The sequence below is a fragment of the Copidosoma floridanum genome, unplaced genomic scaffold (assembly GCF_036245765.1).
Source record: "Copidosoma floridanum isolate Cflo_tuat_1 unplaced genomic scaffold, Cflo_Japanese_pri ptg000007l, whole genome shotgun sequence".
Taxonomy (NCBI): domain Eukaryota; kingdom Metazoa; phylum Arthropoda; class Insecta; order Hymenoptera; family Encyrtidae; genus Copidosoma; species Copidosoma floridanum.
This window is the reverse complement of record NW_028321884.1, coordinates 11,662,367-11,674,975: the sequence shown is the minus strand read 5'-3', so window position 1 is coordinate 11,674,975 and position 12,609 is coordinate 11,662,367. Positions and strand designations below refer to the sequence as shown.

Below are 12,609 nucleotides of genomic sequence, written 5' to 3'. Positions count from 1 at the left end.
TTTTTAGTGTACCTTAATACGAGGAAAAATTATTTTACAGACTTCCAAACAATTCAGAATAAGTTTTTTTTTTTTTCAACTTAATACAAGATTTTTATTGATTGAAATTTTTTTTTGTTATTACTGCTTATAACAAATAAATAAATGAAAATTTTTTTTGCTAAAAGTTGTACTATTCATTGTTTAACAACAGATTTTGAGCAAATGTTCAAATATTATTTTCAAGTATTTGACACTTTATTTCTGAATGTTTTTTTTTCTTTTAATGTATAATGCATTGTTTTTTTTTAGTACTATGCTATAAGTATTATAAAGAAATTAGTTTTAGCACGAATAGTGCATTTTTAGGTGAAAATAACTTTACAAAGTATTTCAAAAGGTAATCATGCCCAAATCTACATGCATTTTATTTACTCAATTTGAAAATTTAACTAAGTGATATTTGATGTACACATGTGTAATTCTTAATCAACCACCACTTTCAAATGCCTAAAACACATTCGCTGTCCCCTCATATCTCTCTTTTCTCACGTCTGAAAAAAAAAAAATTAATCGCTCCAACAGCACATCCGGCGTAAAAATCGCGAGAGAAAAGTTCTCGTGCCGCAAAAATGTTCCGACAGCTCGTCGGCTGTGGTGCATGAATCATTCAGAATTTTCTCTCTGATGCTGTGGCTGTATCAGCATTATAATGCGCTTGGCCGTTTCCGTGTGATAAAACGTGCTCGCCTAATGCGAATATCGCGTACGCGGATACATACAAAACGCCGTAAATTATTGAGAGTTTCGCTCGTGCGCACATCGATAAATATGTATGCGAATGTATCTCAATTTTTTTGCACGCAATTTTTTTTATAATATTTAAAACGACAGAATTCGATATGTTTATGTTTAAACATTGTCATAAATTTATTAAACGTTCAAAAAGTATTTAATGCAAGAGTTATTAGTTAACAAATTTACTTATTTTCATATTTCTAATTACTAGTATATTTTAATATAATAATCTATGTTATAATAAACAGATGTATTGAGATTTATGTAGAATACCATTATACCATACGTTTATTTTTTTATAATTTTTTTTAGTTCTTAGCTTTTTTGAGTTACATAATCATCCTATTTAATTTAATGTATCATTATTTAAAAAAATGGTTTCAAATACTTCATTGTAAAGAATTTCATAAAATATCTAGTATTTTTTGTGTGGATGGTACAACGATGCCTATTACTAATATTAAGTTATTTTTGTTTTCAAAAAATAATGTAGGAAACCTTATTAAAACTAATTGTAAAGAATTAATGTAATACTAAAGAACAATATTTCATTACTCAGTAGAAATGCTTTGAAATAAATTTGCCATGTTTATTAAAATAAACTGCCAATCGTAAAAAATCACTGGAAATTGTTAACTTTTTTAATTTTGCAAAATTGGTTTTTTGTTTTCTAAAAAATTGATCACATATTGTAAAAAAACTCGTATGTTTTAAGCATCCCTCATAGTAAAGATTGACTTTGATTGTTAATAAGTTCTTCCTCATGAAAAAAAAGTAAACTGTTCATTTATTTGATTTTCTCAAAATTGATTCGCCAATTTGTTAATAATGATCGGAAAAGCCAAGTAGGCATTGGGAGATTGAAATGAGATAAAAAAAATAGTAAAATAAAAAATAAACCTGCCTCCTAGTCATTTTAAGTATATTATTGTACAATAAATAATACTACCGGCAACATGGTAAAATGAAAATTTGCTTTTAACCAGCACATGAAACATTATTTCTTCATACACGAGCCAAAAACATGATCGACAGTACAAAAAAAAGAATAATAAGAGCGAACGAAATATTGTCGGCACTAACCCATGAAAGTATAGCCGGTTGACCAGCATCCCTCTCTCGTTTCGGCTATTTTAACGCGCGTGACCTCGTATTACAAGCAACTCTCCGATTCCTAGGCACCCGTGTACGTGTGAATGTGTTGTGTAGCGCAGTATCTCAAATTGGCGCGTCAATCTTGACTATCATCGCATTAACGTGCACACGAAAGTCTAACATACGCATACGCGTTACTGAAAGGAGCTTGAAAGCGCTGAGCTTGCCTCGTACAGGTGTGCATATATGTTTCTGGCCAGAGATGCAGGCAGAGCTCCTTCAGTGGTCCCGAACGTTCGACGGACCGTCGATTAACCGCAGAGTAAAATATAGGCTTCTCTTGAGATTCGTTTCTGGCTTTTGGGTGCCCTTCCCCTCTTTCTCTGATGCACGTCCGTAATGAGTACATACGTATGCGAGTGAAAAAACACCGGGTATCAGCATAACTGGGCCTATTTGTGCGAGAGATGCAGCGGTGGTGATGGTGTGGTTTCAATTTCGTTGCTCCGTTTTCTTTTTATTTCTCTTTGATTATGTGGTGTGAGGATATATTTTTTTTTTTTTTATTGTGAACTATATGCGTTCGGACGATTGGAAAGTAGCCGTGGGATACTTACGGTTGTAATATATTTGTATCTACTTGTGGATGTGCAATAAATATGTTATTTGATATCTTTGGGAAATCGCGTGCGTAATTTTTCCATGTAGGATTTTAGATGAATATTTATGGGTTATTATCACGAGAAAAAAAATACAATCAAGTATTTCAACGGTGCAGCCGCTGGTAAATAACTGCGTCTACTATGCTTAGGGTTTAACGGTTCGCAAAATTATTTTCATGAATTAAAAAAAAAAAAAGAAAAAAAAATGTTCATTTATTGTAGCATATTTACAACTGTATAATTGAATACCACTGAAAAAGGGCAAAAAAAAAAAAAAAACTAAATTTACGGCTACCGCGAGAGTTTTCTTATTTAATTTTCTGTACGTACATCGTGACCATAAACTTTTCAGAGCAAACTTTACTAGCGCGTAATATCACGGGAACTTGAAATTTCTCGTCCGCAAACAATATTTAATTACTCGTGCTAATGAAGCTCCCATTCGCTGCAAGCGGCGGATTTCAACTTTTATCGACGTAGCATAGCGCAGCGTTTATTTACCTCGTATTTCGTTTGATGTTTCCGAGAAACCCCCCCCCCCCCGAAATTCATACAGCTCCTTGAATAAAAAAAAGGGGAAAAAGATAAAATCTGAATTGCCGATAGAGTGATGTTAACTATTGCATTGAATGGACGAAATTTCCATTTCTCCGCGTGTGTTTATTCGGATCGACGCGAAGTTTCGGGGGATATTTACCTTTGGGACTAAACATCCATTGAATTTTAAACGCGCAGACCTCGTGTTTATGCACGGGGCGAGCTTTTAGTTCCGAACAAGCAAAACTTAATTACCGTCTCTCTCGAGGGCGAATTCGATTTTGGGTTGATTTTACAATTAATGTCAAACAAACTAACTTTTACTTTTTAAAAAAATTTAGTTAATTAAATTAATCTAAAATCTTAGTGCTATGTCAAAATCATTTCGTCCAATATTTTCATTTTATCTTCATCTAAATGCTATTCCATCTTACTTATTTTAAAAGTGTCATTATTAAACAGATTTTATGGTATTATACATTTTTTTGTACTTTGCCCGTCTGTTCGAGCATTTTACATAAACCTACTCTGTATTCGTGCTATATTGTTAGTCTCACTTACTAATTAATGATAAACAATATTTAATAATAACTTATGCGTTAAAAATAATTATTCAAGTGATCAGCTACCAACACTTTTTTTCCATCAACCCAAATACCAATTAAAATTATCGAGTGTAGTCACGACACATCAACTCGAACCAATTGCGTTATAGATGAATTAACGTAATTCGAAATCGTAATCATCTTTTTCGATGTAGGTTAGGAAAACAAAAGTGGGCAAAGTCACACGTAAGTTAACACACACCTATGCAAACAAAATCTAATCTCCCGATTCACATTAATCATCGGAAAAACAAAACTTTGCAAACACACATTATGCACACAATACATGAGGATCGGCGCTCGTTTGAGCATACATTCGATTACAAAAAGTGCTCACGTAATCCAATTTGCCGGGTCATCGTCATTCGAAGGAGGAAAAGTGGAGCGTCTGTCGTTTAGAACCCATAATAATCATAGCTACATGTATGTGTATATGTACACGCGAAAATTGAGTCCACGCGCGCGCCTTCGAAGACTCATCAGAGCGAACACTTTCTTCTTCTCTTTTATCACTGGGTGGTTGTGCCGTCCAAGAGCTGCTCTTGCAAATGGAACGGCTGCGTATAGGTGCTTTTAAGGGTTTCACAGTCGCTTGACGACATACTCGTTTCAACGCGCCTGTATGTATACATTTGGGTCGCATTTGGGTGTGCGTACATACACGCGTCGATGCACCAACGTTTTGCTAATTGACGATGTACACGTTATACAGACGATATAAACCGATGTGTCAAACGGTGTTAATTGAGTTATCGAATTTTTTCTCGATTTTTTCTTAGAATCCGTGTCAAGCGATGAAAAGATATTAAATCACGCGTTTAATTAAATAAATTTTTACAATATTCCGGTAACTAATGGTAATCTTTTTCTTTCTGTTTCAGGTGAGAGCTCAATACATGCTATTAGAACACTAAATAGAGATCTGGGTGAGTTTATTCTCATGACAATAACACTGTACAAAACTTTTCTCGAGAAAGAGTTCAGCCTTAAAGTTTATTCAATTCGAACAACCTTCCCATTGATGGTGAATGGCTTGAATGACGTTCCATGTGGAATATTATCGGAGGCGATAACGCGCGGTGAGGAAGGAAGAAGAGAAAAATAAAATTTTGACAGCGTACAATATCTACGTGTGTTTCGTTCAGTTTCAATTGCCCGTTGGTGGATATATATATACGTATACTCAAGCGGCTTGTCGGCGTTTATAGAGTTGACGATGACGCAAAACGTCTTTTAGTTGTTACTTATACACGTGCACTAAACTTTTTGCCCTCATAGAGCGTCGGTGCATAAAATAGAGTTGTGTGTTTATCAAAGATTGCACACGATGAATCACTATTATCACTCGTTCGATTTGCGTAGTGAAAAAACATTATCGAAAGCAGGAAGAGGCATAGAGATATTAGCGCTGTGGTTTCGTTTTTTGTATTGTTATTGCTTAGTGCCTTTCGGGCAGATATAAAATAGATTTTTTCATACACCAGAGCTGCTTTTAAATGGAATTATTTTCTTGACGATTTTAGTATTACTTCTGGATGCTGTTGTATTCTCGATGAGGCTTATTTTATTGTGATTTTATTATTTGTGCTTTAAAACGTGCTAAAATGTGCCTTAAACTTATTAAGTACTGTACTTATTTGATACAAAATAATGTGGTCTGGTTGTTAGTTTATTGGCTTGAAGACGATAAATTTTCCGAGGATTATCGTAAAAAACTGAAAAATTTATACAAATAATTTTTTGTTTCGAAATCAGTTAAGCTTTAACTTAAATTGAAAAAAATGTGTTAAGTCATAATTATGTTTCGAGTAAATGTTATATGAATTAAAAAAAAAATTTTTTCATTAAAAAAGTTTATCTAAAGCGATTACTCTAGGAGCAAATAAAAAATACATATTGTATAATATTTATTTCAATTAATAATTAATTGTGGTATAAATACACAAATAGTTGTTCAAGTACACAAGCATTTATATAAAATGTATAGAAGGTCAATTTTATCTGAATTAATATTTATCTTTCCCACGTAACAGTTTATTTGTTATTTTATTATTGACTAGATATAAAATTACAGGGAAATAAACAATTACATATTTTTAATACATATGTAATTAACAGTAATTTTAATACATATTTTTTAGTTTTCTAATTAATAAATTCATAATAAATAAATATTTATAAAGATTCATTGACGAGTACTTGTTTTATTGTTACATATTTCATAACTCGATGAATATTTTATTGTTTTATTACGGAACATGTTATTCTTAAACTAGCATCAGTAAATTAAAATAAATTTATCACCCTAATACCTTAATCTATGTAAATGAAATATTTTATTAATTTGAATTTAATATGTACTTATCTAATTCCAAAAAATTTTTTCTTTAAAGACAAGCGTATTTATTTATTCACTTATCTTATACTTCAATATTTTTAATAAATTTTCCATTACTATCTATAACTTCAAAAGATAAATATTCAAAATTTTTGTTACAGATTTTTATTGAAAGTTTTTCAAAATTTATTAAATAAGTGATTGTAAATCGTTTCATTTTTAATCAACTGCCTACTGTCTGTAAATATACGTTTCAGGGGCACGTATATTATCAAAATTAAAAAAAATGTATTTCTGTTATTTTAGTACATTTTTAGCTTTTCAATATTTTTAAAATATTTATTATGAATTTTTAAGCTTAAATGAATATTCTTTGTAAAATATTATAATTAAAGAAATAAAAATCTGAATTTTGAAGCTAGTTGCTCTTTTTAATAAAATTTTTGTTTTAGTTAAATAATTTGAAATTAATTTTGTTAATTAGTTCCAATAATGATCATATATGATTTTTCAAAGATTTTTTATGCTTACTTTTTTCATCAGTTCAAATACAGATTTTATGACGAACACTGTGATATCGTACGTGACATTACCATTAATAAATATTTATTTGATCTATACTATTCAAAATCCAATATCATGTTAATATATTTATATTTTAAATTGATGCGTTTAATTCAACTGGCCAAGTTATTAAAGTAAAAAAGTATGAATTTCATGCTGTATAATTTTGAAAATAATTTTAAAAGTAATTTTTTTTATTCTCAGAAAGTAAATCAACAAAAAGTTTTAAGTAAATGCCTAATGTAACAATTTATTTTTCCGTACCCTAAACATGAAAAATAAAAATAAGAAAATTTCAAAATAATTGAACAATGCAGTTAGCGAAACGACCTTTATATATCTCACATATTCCATCACCATAAAATAAAAAATAACCATTTCCCTCTTCGACCGTAACTTTACTCCACAGTACATCATGTGTCTGCCTTTATGTCTGCAGAGTTTGCAGTAATTAGCCAAAATGAAGGAATAAAAGGAGAGGAGGTAGAGTGCACTGGCGTTGATTAGTGGTTCGTCTATCACTCTCTTACCGTTCTGTCCTCTGCTTGCCAACTTTTGCTCGCAAAAGTGCGCATCCACTCTCCTTTTTTCCCTCCCTCTTTTCCTCTTATCTTTCTCTTGGTATGCGGTAAAACCAACGAGCGGTACGCGTGTCTTGCACAGACGAAAAAATAGACAGTCCGAGCAGTATTATTATTTTTTTCCTTCCCTTTCACCCAGAGGCTTAATAAAGGCTCGGAAGCGAGGAATAATAAGGCGAGTGAACTCTTTTATTTCTTCCTTTTTTTTTTCTTTCACTACTGCGGTATTGTTTCCCCGAGTATCGAGAAAAATGGGAAGGCTCCTGCGGAGTCTACTGCAGTCGCGTCGCTTGGTGATGAATAGCTGCGTTGCTGTTGGGGCAATTTTCACGACCGCACAGTAGTACAAATTGCACAGACGCTACTGTCGTTTTTTTTTTGGAAGCGATTTTTTTCCGAGTACACCAAAGTACAGCTATGGAGTTTGCGAGACAGCATTGTTATTGCTGCTGTACATGGTGAGAGAGTTGATGCGTTTTATATATACATGTGTCCGAGATGATCACCAAAAATAACTCGCAACAAAGTAATCTAAGCTCCTTGCCTCCTTCCTTCTTAAGAAATAAAAATCACTTTTTTTGTAAGAGCTGCTATAAATATTTTCTAATATGCAAACACACTTGAGGAAAAAAAAAAAAAAAAAAAAGAGAGACAACTCCTCACTATTTGGTCTCGTTGTGAGTTATTATATCCACAGCGGGACGCGAAAGAGATATTAAAGAGCGTCACGACACTCGGAAATCACCGTCTCGACGTGGCAATGTATCCTGTGGCTCACTCAAAATTATATGGGGTCAACATGATGTTGTCACGAACATGTAGCACATATATAAATGTACGTAATAAACTTACGCATCGATACGCACATCGTAAAAAATTTACTTTATTACTGTGACACGTCCGTGATCCTAATTTTCCATATATTTTCCTTATTAAATTATCTTTAATTCTAGAGACTTGCAGAAAAAGAAGAGGCAAAGATATAATTGTAAATTGGAAAAAATTAAAATGCTTATTATAAAAAAGTCATTATATCGTTAAGTGTAACAAAACACAGTTTAACGAAAATAATGTATGTAATAGCATATGGATCTAGAGTAGAATGTCCTGCAAATTTTACTTAAATTTATAGTTGCAATTTCAATTATAATTCATGAATCGCAGCTTTCAAAAATTTTTTTGTGGCAACAGACATTAATAATTCCGTTTAAAATTAAAGGAAGTTGTCTCTGGTCTTCTGTGCACAATACAAATACAATTGTTGTAAATTTTTGTTTTCGTGTCGTTCATCCCAAAGTGATCAAGACGCCATTTGTCAATTCCAGAAATTTTCCGCGTTTCGATTCAAGTTTGTAATTTCTCGATCGAAAAACATATTGGTACCGCGATACAAACAAGCAATCTTAGACCCTTGGCACCTAACATCCCGTGTTGCAGCCATCAGCAAGCTGAAAAAACACGCGCGCGCGCAACCCTTGCCGTTTGTAAACGCCCAACGTGGAGGACATAAAAATCGTCCCTCGTGCACACATCAACGTAGGAATCCATCGAGAGGGTTCTCACGCAGGTGCGCTACTACCGGCTCGAAAGGCAACGGCAAAAATATAAAGTGGAGAAAAAAAAGAGGATTGTCTCGTTGCGTGTACGAAAGGGTATAACTGTGGTGCGATTCGGAGGTGCGCAGAGGAAACAAAAGCTCGCGCACGCGATATCTCTCCCTTCGACTTCCTTCCTCTTTTCTTTCTTATACTATTCCACTCAACTTGCACAGGCTCTGTATTTGGCGATGCATGTGTATAGGGGTTTTTAAGGAGGTGCTTCCGGTGCTTTGATTAAGAGCCAGCCGAACGATATTATGTGGGTACGCGAGAGAGAAAGAGGAAAAAGTAGGTAACTCGTGATTTTCGTGACTGTTTTCTCTTTTTTCTTTCTTTTTTTTTTTTTTTGTATCAGAAAAAAAGAAGATCAATAGTGAGGATGAGTTTGATGAACGAAACTTTTGTAGTATGACGATGATTTATTTTACAGTTATTAGTAATATCAGGGCTTTTTCGGAAAAATTGTTGAGGAATAGTTGAAGGTAAGTTGCCTGTCCTGAAATTTAAGGGTTGTCGAGAAAGTTTTACTGTATCATCTAATGAAATGTTATCAACGTGATTTTAGTAAAATCTAATGTCACATCCCTGAGGTAAAGTGTTTACTTTTTTAAATTTTTCGTTACTCATCTAAAAACTTATTGATAAAAAAAAAAAAAAAACTCTTTAAATTTTTTATAACTAAATAGTTAAATCAACTCACCAGCTTTTATTTGCTAAAAACATTGCATTTTTGCTGAGGGAGACATTTTTTTTTTGTTTTTTTTTTTTGGATACTAATTATCTTTAATTATATGTATAGATGATTCGAGGAAAACTTTGCAAAAGTCTACAAGAAAATGCTTCAAAATCGCAATAATTATTCCTTAGTTGACCACGGGATACAACATTTTTTAAACCCCTCCTCTCCGCATTTTTAGGATACTTTAATTAAAAGATTTAAGAATTTGTTTTGTAATATCATCCATCAGTGATGCTCGTCTTTATTGCGTCTGATTCGCAGACGCTGCGTACTTTATAACCGCAACATCTATGACGATTACGTGATCGTCAATGTGCGTCGAATCGATGATAAATAAATGTTCTATTGTTCCTCGTTAATTAATTCCAATGATTGTGGCGTTATCGATGAATCATTTCTCCAAAGTACAAGTTGTTATCATTGAATTGTCATCTGTATCAATTACTTCGATAATATACGTGATCTGAACAATTGTAGCGGAAGACGGTAATATATGTATTCATCAACAACTTATAAATTTGTGATTTAAACCTTTATATTTAAATAAAAAATTAATGGTGATTATGCACAGATAGAAATTGTGACAAATTACAAGGGTGAGGTACAAAAGTTTATCAATAAAGTTGAATCGTAAATATAACAAAGTAATAAGCTTATGGTAAATGAACGTAAAAATAATGAAAGCCAAATTATTTTCTTTTGTGATCAAAACAAATCTTATGTATTATCATATTTATTATTTAGATGCATATTAACTTTGTTGGAGAGTAAAATATCTCTGAAATATCTTCATCTTTTTATATGAGCTCTATTTTTCTATTCAATAATGAAATTCAGAGAAAATATACCGGGAAAAAGAAAAATTACCAGATATTCTTCTCCACTTATAAGAAAGGAAGTCACGCGCTTTCGTTTCCGTCAACCTCTCTATTAACGCGTCCCGAGCAATGCTACAGAAGTAACTGTCACTAACGTACGCCCACAAAACATCACCGGCATGTATTTAAGCTCTTCGATTCATTTATACGATAAACACGCATTAGCTGTTACAAGGGAGTTAATGTGGCTTTCCTGATCAAATGTGATTCTTTTTTTTTTCTTACGCGCACCATCTATTTTTTAATAGAATTGTTATTTCCTTTCCAGCAGTTTTTAACTGTATTTTTATAATACGAAGCCCGCGATGTCGTACAGCACTAATGCTGTAACACATGCAGCACAGCAAGTTCAAAAGGACAAAAAAAGGGCTAACCAAAAAAATTAAGTTGATATTACATAGTTTTTGCGAAAATGGGTCATATGAAATATTTTATCACTTTTAATATCTTTTACTCAACTTGTGTTCCTATTAGTCTGGTTTTTGGAAAAAATTTAAAGAACTACTTTCTGATATCTGATCGGTAGTAATTCAACATTGTGGTGTGTCCAAAATGGAGGCCATTACAAAATGGCGGATCGCCTTTTTGTTTATAATCTTCCTAACATAATTTACTTTCTATTTTAAAGTTCAATAAATAAAAATTTTCTTCACTTTTTAAAATTTTGTATAATTTCTGTTAGGGGTAATACATGTACATGGTATTGGAAACTTTATTGCAATGGTTTATGGACGAATTAAAAATGTTATAATATTCTGATTACATTAAATTAAACTTGCTAATACTTAAATTCCTTATTATTAATGTTCTTACAACACAAAATTATCCCCCACTCCGAGCCACCATCTGTGTAAAAACAAAAGAAACCATTAATACCCCTTAACCGCGCCTCCACCCTCGTTGTTTTCGTAAAAGCTTTCGATACAAAGGTAATTTTCCAGGAATCACTCGCTTATCGACGTCAACGTGTGTGCACTATATCTCCATCCACTTCACCCCCACAGTTTGTTTTGTAACCATGCACGTGCATGCATGCCCATCGCGTGCATGACTGTCTATATTTTTTATGTCCCTATCTTCCCTTTGCTTACCCTTACAATATTGCATCCACCAGGTATTGTTTCCCGAGTAGATTTTTTCGATATCTTTTTACCAAAGTGCTACTACTTTCTCCTTCTTTTTACTGTATCTGGTAAAAGTCTGGAAAAAACTTACAAAGGTATATCTCTCGCGTACTTCCGTCGTTTTTGTTCTTCGTGTTACCATGATGGGATTCCTTTATCACTCTCTCTTCTCTTTTCATTTCACAGTTTTCTTTTCTACTTTCATTTTACACGCAATTGTCTCTGTTTGATCCAATCGTCTACTATGTCCTTTTTATTTTTTCCTACCTGATTTTTCTCTTTTTACATTTGCTTTTGTGCTGGCAGCAAACTTATTAGTCTTCAGATATGGGTTTATGGTACAATGGCCTAACAAAAAATGATGCCTAAAATTAGTCATAAAGCAAATCAAGTTGAATGATTATCACCTATCCATATTAATAAACAACTATGTATTAAATAATTTAAAAAAAATTAAAATTAAATAATAAAAAAAAATATTGCTCAATAAAACTTTTTTCCATTCGTCTCTTTTATCAAGTCCCAGCTCAGAATTCTTGTGAATGCGTATATGAATTCATAAAACCATTTTCTGTAGGAATGTAAGCCGTTCTTACGCGAGTTACTTTTTTTTCTCGTCAATAGGTGAATGTTGAAACCAAATTATTTAATATCAAAAAACTTTTCCTCACAAGGATTGAAGAGTTAGGTTTTCGTAAGGGTCTCATTCTTAGTAAATACGCAACTCTGTTACTGTTTACTATAAAAATATATAAAATTATTGTTTGGACCTCGGTTTGGACATGTAAGGAATTTTGTTTTGCACGACATTTTGCATATAGATATGACGCGGTTCCAACCGTGTCCTAATTGTCCTTGGAAACATACAATCACGAAATCTCACATTCAACATGCGGACGTCACGTGTATAAATAGCCTTATTATCATCGATCCACAATTAACGAGCACATATAAAAAAAAAAAAAAAGACGTAGACACATACAAAGGGTAAAATTTAAAAGCCATAAAACAGTACAATCCTCAGCCCCAGTAAATAAATCCCAAATAATTAGTATGCTCGAAGAAATGCAGAACTTCCGTCCCCCTAAAATATACACTATACTCACTCGCA

At 32.7% G+C, this 12,609-nt stretch overlaps 1 protein-coding gene across 5 annotated transcripts in view; it reads left to right on the top strand.

The window, feature by feature from the left end:
• step (cytohesin steppke) overlaps positions 1–12,609 on the top strand; it is a 129,123-nt gene that overhangs the window by 97,058 nt on the left and 19,456 nt on the right. The window contains exon 1 of one of the 5 annotated variants that reach the window (XM_089588530.1): positions 4,613–4,837. The exons of the other annotated variants lie outside the window; for them this stretch is intronic. The gene's annotated coding sequence lies outside the window, so the exon portion shown is untranslated. Of the gene's footprint in view, positions 1–4,612; positions 4,838–12,609 lie in introns of those variants that run through there. 5 annotated transcript variants of the gene reach the window in all.